We start from the raw sequence: 11,533 nt of genomic DNA, 5'->3' as shown, positions 1-11,533 counted from the left end.
ATTGTCCTTCAGTAAGATAATTAGTGGTATTAGCCCTGTGAGTTAATTCTTAGCAGAACAATCTCCTTCCTCAAATCCTTCATATTAACCACACTCTTTTCCTGTTTACGACTAACACTTAAAGATGTGGTTTTTTGTTTATTTTGTTTATTTTGTTTTGTTTTCAAACATCTACTGTGGTACAGCAGTTTCTTCACCAGGACACTCAAAGCTTGCTCTTCTAGAGGAACAGATTGAAAAAAATTAAACAAATAATTGCAACACATGTAGAGACCAATCTGCCAGGGTTGGGATGTGGTGATTCCAGTTACATATTAGAAAAGGAAAAGCCAGTTGGGTAATGGGTAATTCCACATAGGCAGTACTGACTCTGTTGATGCTCAACTCCTTTGCCTCCAAGTTTTGCAGCCACCCCACAAAAGTCAAAAGGGCTATGGTCAATCTCTGGTCTGTCTGACCCAGCGAAGAGATAAACAGACACAGTCATATAGTATGAGTATCTTTTGCTTTTCCGATAAAGGAAAGAGTTAAGGCAGCTTCTGTTACCAGATGTTCTCACCCCTTCAGGAAACCACAAAGGTAATGTTCCAAACTCTATGGGCTTTTTCCATTTGGTTTTGTGTGAAATACATTTCTATTCATTGTGCTAATTTTTCCTTGGCTGGCTGTAGCACCAAACTTAAGGTTGGTCTTTCTGAAGAAAATGTTTTGCTTGCCTGGGTTCCTTAGTGGGGGTCTTTTTGGCACGGGGATTGTGGTCGCTGTCGATTAATATTGCTCTGCTGTAAAACACCAAGGGGAAGGAAAGAGAAGAATATTTACCTACTAGATCGCAATTCTTGATCAAGGCAGTGCCTGGCTTTCTCATAATGCCATCTTTGATAGTTTCTAGGGTATTGGCACATTGTATAAAGAAGGAAATACACTGTATCAGAGCTGAAGTTACAGGCACATACTGGGGAGTTCCATTCAGTTTCAAGATTGAAGCAGCTTCTGGGCTTAAAGCCAGTCTTTGAGTAGACAGGAAAAGCCATGAGTGGAAGGAATGGCTAAAATGAAGAGTCTGTATCAAGTCTGTGCAATTCCTTTTTCTCCTTGAAGAATATGCTTTTTTGACATTGGTTTTGGTTTTATCTATCCAGCTTGTTCTAAGAACCTACGCAGAAATGTGTGTGAGAGAGACAGTGGTACTCCTCCAGTGTTTCAGCAGCCTAGAGAAGAGTCTCTGCTAGACTTTGGATGTCTCTCCTTCCAAGCTCCTTTTGAAATTTAATTCTCTTTGTAATGGTCTTGAGGGTGGTGAAGTCTTATGGAGGTGGTTAGGTCATAAAGATGCCACTTTAGTGAATGGATTAGCACTGTTATTTTAGAAGCAGGTTGGTTGTAAGAGGCACAGAGGGTGGCTGGGTAGGAAAAGGATGAGTTGGACCAGTTTTCTTCCTCTCTCGGCCTCACCTGTTCACTTGCTTCTTTACCACTTTATGATGTACAGGCAACCTTCAGAATAGTAAGAGGTAAATTCTTTCAGTCTGTGGTATTCTGCCATAGCAACAGAAACAAGACTAGGGAACTCTCTTGTTTATTTTACCATAGCAACACCAAATGCTTCAACTCTGAAATGATCAGGAATGCCCAACATCTGGTTGAGAGCTGAAATTCAGATTGCATACAAAGGTGTGTGAAGGGTCTAGCTGGTCTATGCATCCTATCTTTCTTTACTGGATCTCAAAGTGGAAGAAGGCATAGGAAGAAGGGAATCCCAATACAGACTGACAAAGCTTGGCTTTGTCATCAAGAAGATCCCAGTTGAATACTTTATAACCATAGGTCATGGTTCACATTAGTGCTCCCTAAAATGATTTGTGTGAATTACACCCATCTTTAAGTATAATGGAATAGTACATGATAGGCTACAGTTGCTTTTTAGTGATCATATCACAATGCATTGTGTGCTATTCACTTAAGTATTGTTTTGTGCTATTTTGTGTTTTATACACATAATCAAATGTATGAACTAATCACTCAAGGTAGAAGATGCAGAAGAAAAACCATCTGGAAACAAAATCATCCCTTCAGTGATCCTGTTCCGTTAAACAAGGCTGTGGTCCATATAAACTCCCAGCTGTGGGCTTGCTTTGCTGAGTATTTCCAGTCAGGAAGAAAAATAAATAAACGCAAGGACATGGTATTCTGATTTCATCACCCCCTACGAGTTTGCACTGCAGAGAAATACAGTAAATCGCTGCACAACCTGGCCGGCCCCTTCCTGGCAGGAATGCCTGCTCCCGATGCTCCTGCTGATAACAGTGGCAGTGTGACAATGTTAGCAGAGCAAGAAAGAATTCACACAGCACCAGCACTGGTTGACTTGGCCAGTTTTGTCTGAATCTTTCAGTCAGTTGGGTCACATCCATTTATCATATTATCCAACTAAAGATGTTTTTTTCTGACAGACACAAAAGAGAGATAAAGAAAAGAGGTAAAATTATCATACCTTACCACGGTACCCCACTTCCGACTTGGTATAATTAAAATTTGATCAAGTTTGAGCCTGTAGGTATGGCTAAGTGATGATGAGCACTTGCTGTCCTTCCAGAGGAACAGAGTTTGGTTTCCAACACCCACCTGGGATGATTCATAACCGCCTGTCACTACAGCTCCAGGGGATGTCACACCCTTTTCTGGCCCCTACAACACCTGCACACACCACAGACACACACACACACACACACACACACACACACACACACACACACACACACACGGAGAGAGAGACAGACAGACAGACAGACAGACAGACAGAGACAGAGAGAAAGCAAGAGACAGAGAATAAATAAATCAGTGAAAATACTTGTATGTTAACTCAAAATTCTGTGATTTTGATTTTTTAATAATTTATTTACTTATTTTATGTGCATTGGTGTTTGCCTTCATGTATGTCTGGGGTCCCCTGGAACTGGAGTTACAGACAGTTGTGAGCTGCCATGTGGGTGCTGGGAATTGAACCCGGGTTCTCTGGAAGAGCAGTCAGTGCTCTTAACTGCTGAGCCATCTCTCCAGCCCTGATTTTGATTTTTAAAAAGTCATTAAATATATTCAACAAACCAGACTGTTTATAATTAAACACGACAATTATAAGTACTATCAGCATCACTTAGTAAAATCACATCCCTTTTGTGTGTTTTTACATCCATGATGGGGCTGAAGTTGTGTGTGACTGAACGCACTATCACCTTTTCTTATAGGAATATTCAATTTATTACAGAGACTCAATATATACCCATCTACAGGTTAGGAGAGCAACGCCTACACCACATTCAGATATTTAGGTCCTATACTGTGGACAGCAGAATAACACTTGGAATGTCTGCACATAGGTGAGTGATAATATCAAATTTGTATTTTAATAGAATATTTCTTGTGGCATTAAGCGCAAAAAAATGAGGAGTAAAACTCTGAGAAATAACTGTCTGTCCTTTGTAATATGCCTCCACCCTACTCCTTGCCTGCACTCCATGCACACAGGACAATGAATTGTTCTCTAACAGTGCAATGGCCATTCAGGCTTCAGTATGCGTTCTTCTCCTTTGCTGCAGTTCTAACTATTCCTCGACCTTCGGGCAAATCCCTCTTCTCTGAGACTAAGATCTCTTGTTAGGAGGTCATAGAAGCAATTATTTACATGTGATTTGCCTATATGACTATGAGTAGTATAAAACATCAAGAGGTTGGGAATCAAGCAGATTTCCTCTGTTTTATGACCTTGAGCTTTCTCAGTTATAAACTGAGAGAATTCTCACCTATTTTGAAATGGAGTATCAATGAAGTATTTTCAATGCTTAAGACTCTAGATGAGAAAGTCATATACAAAGTTAAAGGGAAGCCAGTACTGTTTTATTTTCCATGTATGTATATATGTATGCATGCATGTATGTATGCATGAATGCACGTATTCATTTTTGTAGTTTGAGAACTTAATTCACTCTTCTCATTTGTCCTGAGAGTTAATTTTGTTAATTTTGTCTGGTGTCAAACAAGTCTCTTTCATAACTAATTATAATGGTTTATATCTTAAGAGATGGGAATTTTTAAAAACTTTTTTACTGATTCTTTGTGGATTTCACTTCATACATCCCAATTCCATTCATCTCTGCATCCCTTCATGTCTGCCCTCTGCCATTGCAAACCGCCCCCAATAAAATAAAATTTAAAAGAAAAACAAAAAAAGTCGTGGTGTAAAAGCTGTAGTGTGGCCCAGTGAGTCCTACAGTATATCTCTTAGTCCATAGTCCATACGTCTTTACTTGTAAGTGTTCATTGCAATGAGTCATTGGTTTGGTTTGTGGCCTCTGCTTCACACTTTGATAGGAGGCCCTCACTCTGACTCCTTTTAGATATCCTGTTGTTACCTTGTGTCATAGAGATCCTGTAGCTTTGGATCTACAGGCCTGGCCCCTTCACATGGTCCAGCACTTATAGATGAAGTGGATGTTGGGGTAGGCTATGGTGGTATTTTATTTGTACTGAAATGTGATTTTAATTGTATGTTAATAAATAAAGTTGCCCGGGGATCAGAGCTATTAGAGCCACAGCAAGAGCGTGATGGTGGTGGCGCACTCCTTTAATCCCAGCATTTGGTAGGCAGAGCTAGGTAGATCTCTGTATGTTCAAGTATACAGCCCGCATTGGAGACACACACCTTTAATCTCAATACCATAGAAGACCTGGAAGTCTCTACAGACAGGCAGTGACGAGGCAGTCATGTGTTTGGGTTTACAACCAATGAGAAGGCAGAACAGAAAGACTATATAAAGACAAACACACAGGAAGTAGGTCTCTTTTCAGAGAGGTCTCTTGGCTGAAGAGGCTAGCTGCAGCAGGCGGTAAGGCTCTTAGCTCTGATCTCTTTCTTCTTTGCATTCTTTGCATGGTTCTGTGTTTCTTATTTAATAAGATGGTTGGTTACATCTACAGTAGGCCAACTGATTGCCCTGGTTCGGGGACTGGGTAGTAGATGGGTTGATCAGCCTGCCAGCTTTCCCTCATTGTCACCGCCAGGGCGAGCTCTCCAGCACTGCTCTGGTCACCTCATCCACTTTAGCAGGCAACAAGGAGGAGGGCCAGTTCTTCTGTCCTCACACTCCCAGGGCTGGCTCACCAGCACCCACACTACCAGGGCCAACTCTACTGTTTTGCCCAGGCAAGGTGCAGGCCTGCTCTCCCAAGTGCTGCAGTTGGTGAGGTGCAGGGCCAGCTCTCCCTCTCCAGCTCTTGAGGCAAGGGTTGAGGAGGGTACCTTTCCTTCACCCATGCTACCAGGGGGCCAGTGAGGGGGCGGGGTCATCTCTCCTGTTCTCATGCTCTCAGAGCTGGTTCCCCTGCACCCTGCCAATAGGATCAGCTCTAGTGTGCTGTCCAGGCAAGGTTCAGGGTCCCCTCTCCCATGTGCTGCATCCGGTGAGGGGCAGGGACAGCTTTCCTCCTCTCATGACCCCCAGAGCCAGCTCTCCTGCCTGTAGAGATGGGAATTTCAATGACTGGAAATGTGTTTCCCAACTTTCTGTTACCAACCATGTAAGAAGGGACTGATGGCTCATGGATTACCTGCCACCAGCTGTTGTCATTTCCTGAGAGAACGTTTTCACACAGCAGGAGAAAGTTGAAATCCAGGTACTCCTGATCCTGGGTCTTGGCCTGGGGTTGGAAGGTCTGATCTATGCACTGGATTCATGGGAATTGGGGTTGAAATTCAGTTGAGAGGAAACTTGTATAATGAGGCTGTGGGCTGAGGTGGAAATGCAGAGTGTAACATGCACCAAACTAACTCAGCCACACTTCCTTCTCACATGCTCTCACTAAGGAAATGCTGCTTCATGTGTTGTAGCTTTGTGTCAGGCTCATGACTCAACAAATAGGAATATTGCCAAATAAGATTTTGTTTCAAAATTCAGGCTGCTCAGTCATAGCACATATGTTGCTGAACATAATTAATTCCCTTCGGGCCAGTTCTGCTGCTGTTAGGTAGCAAAGTTGGGCTACAGATGAAGCAGGAGAAACAGCTTGACCTAGAATGCAGAGGTCAACAGGATGCCAACAGATGGTCATGCCATTTTTGTCATTTGTAAAGTCAGGCCCATGATCATTTTATGCAAATGCAACATGAGAAATAATTCTGGAAGGCTACTTCTTAGTGGCAAATGACAAATATTTCCAAATGGTGTGTGTGTGTGTGTGTGTGTGTGTGTGTGTGTGTGTGTGTGTGTGCCTAACATTTGGATGCTGTTAGCTTATTTTAGAATTTTAGAGTGTATCATTTAGTGCCCTTTTAGAAGATACTCACTTCACAGAAAGGCTATATTCCCAGAAGTGACTAGGGTTCACTGAAGGAAAAGTGCCCTGTGAACAGAGGTGCCTGTCTACTTCCCTTGCCTCAGTCTCTCACCAGGGAAGTCGTTCTTGAATGACAGGGTACAAATATCAACTCTCTAAAGTAAAATGCAGTGATGGGATCTTTAAAAGGACAATGCTAGGAAAACATTGTATTTAGTAACCAAGGAGAGAGTCATAGTCCCAGGGGTGCCGTGGAGTTAATCCTTGGCCAGAAAGCACTTGGCATCTGCTGCTGCCGTCTCTCTGTTCAGGCCAGCTCACTTGTACCAGAGCTGATTGCTAAATTGTGGAAAAACTTTCAGCCCTTATCAACTGTTGGTAACAAAAGTCTAGTCATAGTAGAAGCATTTGCACTGGGAAATATGCAAATGGTCCACATCGGGGCTTTTATTTAATTTTTAATTATTTTTTGAGAGCTGGTCTAACAATGCACTCTTGTCTCTAGCTCCTCATAACACAAGCTCTGTCCTCTACCCCATTGTTCTCTACTGGGGCCCTTTAGCTGTCTTCTTTTTTCATTCACTGATTTTTTTTTTCTGACTTCACCACTGAGGCAACTGTCACATACCAAAGATGCTTAGAAGTTTGTTCTCATAAAAAAATGACCCTGGAAAACCATTTTTCTTTTCTATTTCAACCGAGGTGCTAGCATCTAGGACAGGGCTCTCAACCTGGGGGTCACATCCACTTTGGAGATTCAACATAATGATCCTTTTATAGGGGTCACCCAAGACCATTGGAACACACAGGTATTTACATTACAATTCATAAAAGTAGCAAAATTATAGTTATGAAGTAGCAATGAAAATAATTTTATGGTTTGGAGTCACCAAGGTTGAGAACCACTGCTCTAGGAGGAAATGCTAAAGGACAAAGGATTTCTTCTGGGTGCTCATTAACAACATGGACATCTCTTGCCGCATGTCTTGGGACTGGAAAGACATGACCCTCTCTTCCAAATAATGATTGATGAACACCAAATGAGGATTCTTGTTGACCAGTTCTCTGAATCACCTCCAACCACAGAATACACTGTTTTCTGAGCAACAGATGAAGGTGGTGTGCTCCAGCAGCACAGTGTGTATTTACAGATAGTTTAAAAGATCCTAAGAGAACAGGTAATGTGTGACTTAGAACTGTATGGAAGAAGAAAATGATTAATCTGATTAACAATCTGTATCTGCTGTACCTGTGAGGTGATGCGGGGATGTCCACAAATCTAGTCCCAGGCTTTGACACACTATACCGTGTGGATAGTATGCAATACTGTTCTGGGCACAAAATCTATAGACAAATTCCCTACTTCCTGGAGCCTTCTTCTGAGACTGATACTGTCTGTGTCAGCATGACAAGATTTTGTTCCAGGAAAAGTCTTGCAAAGAAACAAAATGGTACATCAGCAAAGACCTTTACTGCTGGTTTTAGGAAATTCTTGTGTATGGGTTTATCCTCGCCATCAGTTCGCTCTTCTGGTTTAACGCCTTCCATGTGAGGTAGAAGCTGGGCTGCCAGTCTTCCCGTCAAGACCCTCTTTTCTGTTGTCAACAAACCCTAAGCTATCATGTCGGAACTTGTGCTCAGTTCCATTTAGTTCCTGCTTTGACAGACAGACAGGTTTGAGGCCTTTAGAGCCCAGATCCTTGAGATTCACCAAGGCACCAAGCTTTGCCGAAGTCTTCTCACTGAGTAAATGTAATAGGTTTAGCTTTTCTTCATTAGATGTTTCTTTTGTTGTTATTGTTATAATTTTCAAGCTGACACATTTCACTGGATAGTAGAATGCAAGAATGAGGCAGATAATACTTCATAATGACTTTTTTTGATATAATTACAACCTTGACTTTCCATACCTTTACCCTGAGAGTATTGAACTACACATTGTTCTACAAACATAGTGTTGTGGTTTGGATATAGGTTGAATGGGTCTCCCAGAATCTCATGCTGAAAAGTCTTATACCCCACGCTTGTGTTACTGTTGAAAAGTGGTAAGATCTCTTAAGAGGTGGGAACTAGTGGAAATGTTTTAGGCCCTTATGGATTAGCTCTCAGAGAGGGTTAACACAGTTGTCACGGGGCCTGTCTGCTGGTGTCCTGCCTCGCCCTGTAAACCCTCTCTTACATACCTGACTGCCATGGTGTCATCCTCCATTAGGCAATGAGGCTGGGAGTGCCCTCAGGCAGTACAATGATGTTTGGGCTTTCAGTCTTAAAACTGTGAGTTACCTAAGACTCTTTTCTTTACAAAGCATCTAGCCATGGCCATTTCTTTAAAGTAACAGAAAACAGGGGGATATGCTTGGTAAACACTTAATCTGTTTTCTGTGACATTTTGATTTCAGAATATTTTGCTCTACGGTGGTTTCTTCCCTTTCGGTCTAATATTTTCCAGAACTCTACATATGCAAGGTGCCTGAAGGTAGGCAGGTGAGTCACCAGAACCGGATATAGACCTGTTTTGAGAAGGAGGGAATTTGGCACAAAAGCAGAGCCATTTCCTCCTGTCATATTAAATGTTGCCTTAAGCTCATCTGTTGAAATGTTCTAGGCTCAAATAATAATTCGTGGACTTGGCACAGTGTGTCATTCTAAAATGAGTTGCTTACTGTCCCGTTGTGCAAGTGACCATAGCGGTGAGAACGGATAACAGACACCTGGCATCTGCAGATGACTGAAAAGCATAGCATCAGGTGGGCTGTGACATCTGCTTTACCAGAAATTGTCTGACTCTTTTGATTATGAAAGCTCTACCGATTTGCAATGTGGAGAATTATTAATGTTCACATTATATGGGTCTTCAGGCTGCAGAAGAGGACATGATAAAGAAGACTTATTTGGCAAAGCTGAAAAGAGGGTGGGTATTAAAATATATATGGAGTATCTGTTCTGGGCAGCCAGGACTGAGGCTTTTTCTAGGCATGAATTCATTTGATTCTCACACCAACCTCACAAGGGAGGGCTTCAGGACTGTATAGATGGGTCAAGAGGGGTTCCGAGAGGTTGTTCTAAATCACGGTAACAAATGGAGGCACTAGCATGTTCAGCTGACCACTTGCCTACTAGATGGTCTCACTGAGTGCCACAACCCTGAAACAATAGAAGGCAATGGGAGTAGGGAGGGGTGGTCATGGAAGACTGTGTCAGATCTTTCTTCAGATCTCATCTCTTATAAAACTGCTTTTAAGTCACCTCCATCCTTTTTTAATATAAACTAGACACAATAAAAATCCCACTCATGGTTTAATAGTATTTTAAATAGATCTACGGCTAGCCAAAAAAAAAATCATGATACTTTAATGTGAAAATAAAACTGAATTTCTGTGGCACTTTAATTACAACTATTATTAATTGTGTCTACATTTTGGCTAAACATGACCTGAAAAAGGAAAACAAGATTCAACTGTGAGTGAGAACAGCACTGACCCCTGTCTATGAGTGCTCTACCTTAGAACAAATGTTGACCAGAAGATAATATCCATAAAATTACCTCTAATGCATGCTTATCTTGGGAATTATTTTATGTATTAGAAAATGGATATTTAGTCTTTAAAACAATGGTAAAGATTTGTTTGCATATCCTTGATTTCTTCTTCTTGATATAAAAGTAACTTTAAGGTAATTTCCTATTCAAAGAATAGAAAGAATAACTTATTTATTATTTTATGATGTCTATTAAATTTTTATTGTTTGAAAAATAGTTGTCATCATTATTGGTTTGGAGGAATTAAGAATGTTTGTAGTTAGAGCTCAACATACTAACACAAAAAAATATGTATTATACTCAGTCTTCTTCTGTCTTCCAGTTATTATCATAAGTGCCTCCATGTCAGCCATCAATTCAAATCTGCTTTTTCCTAATGTTGACATAAAATCCATACTAGCTAATAAGAGCTCTCTCTGTACAGATGTGCCTTGTGTCAATGGAAATAGAAGACCACCAGCTATGATAATATCTTTTTATTTCAGACAGCACAGTCTTCCAAAGTTTCTCATCTCCTCTTTAGTCTTTATTAACCCATGGTTTATAAGAAATTTTTGCACGCAATAATGGTATGAATTTAAATTATTAAGTTATCTGCCTCCATCAGTCACTGGACAAAGGCTCTATTGATGACAGCTAGGTTATTTGCTAGACTGGTCACCAGAGTAGACCAGTCCAGGCATCCTCTGGACCACTGCCAGCAGACCAAGGTGGGGTCATCCTTGTGGATTCCTGAGAGCCTCCCCGGCACCCTGCCTCTTCCTATTCCCATGATGTCCTTATCCATCATGGTATTTCCCTCCCTGACCTCCCATTCTGTCCTTGTTCCAGCTTGACCCTCCCATTTCCCTATGTTCTCATCCCCCACTCCTCGCCCTCTGCCACTCCCCCACACCCAGTCTGCTCATGTAGATCTCATCCACGTCTCCTTTGTAGGGTCATCCATGTGTCCCTCCTGGACTAGTGGCTGTGGAGCCCCCACGGGACTGGACTAGGCCCACTGCATATGGAAGATGGTTGTTTGGATCAAACTGTTTGGGGGGGCACCTAGGCAGGGGATCAGGATCTGTCCCTGGTGCATGGGCAGGCTTCGGGGAATCTGGTGCCTGTGGTGTGATGCCTTGCACAGCCTTGGTGCAGTGGGAAGGGGCTTGGACCTGCCTAGGCTCAGTGTGCCGGGCTCTGCTGACTCCCCATGGAAGACCTTGATTTGGGGGTGGGGATGAGGAGTGGCTTGAGAGAGAGGACTGGGGGAGTGGGAGGAGGGAGGAGGGGGATCTGTGGGTGGTATGTGGAGTGAGTAGAAAATTTCTTAATAAAGAAAAATGAAAAAAATATTAAGCTATATTTCATCAGTGAAACATTAGCTATCATTAGTAGTTGGATGCATGAAGCTTGCAACTTGTCCTAGTCAGCTGTAACTGTCAATTTGGTATAGCCCAAGAAGACCAGGTGAAAAGGGGATCTGACTTGAGAATTGGTCCAGATGAGATTGGCCAGTGGGAATGTCTGTGGGAGACTGTCTTGATGGTTAGCTGATGAAGAAGGACCAAGCCCACTGTAAACAGCACTATTCTGGTCAGGCAGTCCAGAATAGGCTATCTAAAAACACCAGCTAGTATGTATCTCAGAGTGAGCTATCAAGTAGAGCTTACTCATCCATGG

The 11,533-nt window shown here is 42.1% G+C and overlaps 1 long non-coding RNA gene across 2 annotated transcripts; it reads left to right on the top strand.

Moving 5' to 3' along the window:
• The first annotated feature begins 280 nt into the window (after positions 1-280).
• LOC143267648 (uncharacterized) lies at positions 281-11,077 on the top strand. 2 transcript variants are annotated; one of them, XR_013043004.1, is made up of 4 exons: positions 281-579; positions 8,730-8,814; positions 9,189-9,241; positions 10,805-11,077. It is a non-coding gene; the product is annotated as an uncharacterized LOC143267648 (long non-coding RNA). The 2 variants fall into 2 exon arrangements; XR_013043005.1 differs by lacking the exon at positions 281-579 and adding an exon at positions 590-1,674.
• Positions 11,078-11,533: the final 456 nt, after the last annotated feature.

The sequence above is a fragment of the Peromyscus maniculatus genome, chromosome 10 (genome assembly GCF_049852395.1).
Source record: "Peromyscus maniculatus bairdii isolate BWxNUB_F1_BW_parent chromosome 10, HU_Pman_BW_mat_3.1, whole genome shotgun sequence".
Classification (NCBI taxonomy): Eukaryota; Metazoa; Chordata; class Mammalia; order Rodentia; family Cricetidae; genus Peromyscus; species Peromyscus maniculatus.
The sequence above is the reverse complement of the archived record's forward strand: the minus strand, read 5'-3'. Positions and strand labels throughout refer to the sequence as shown.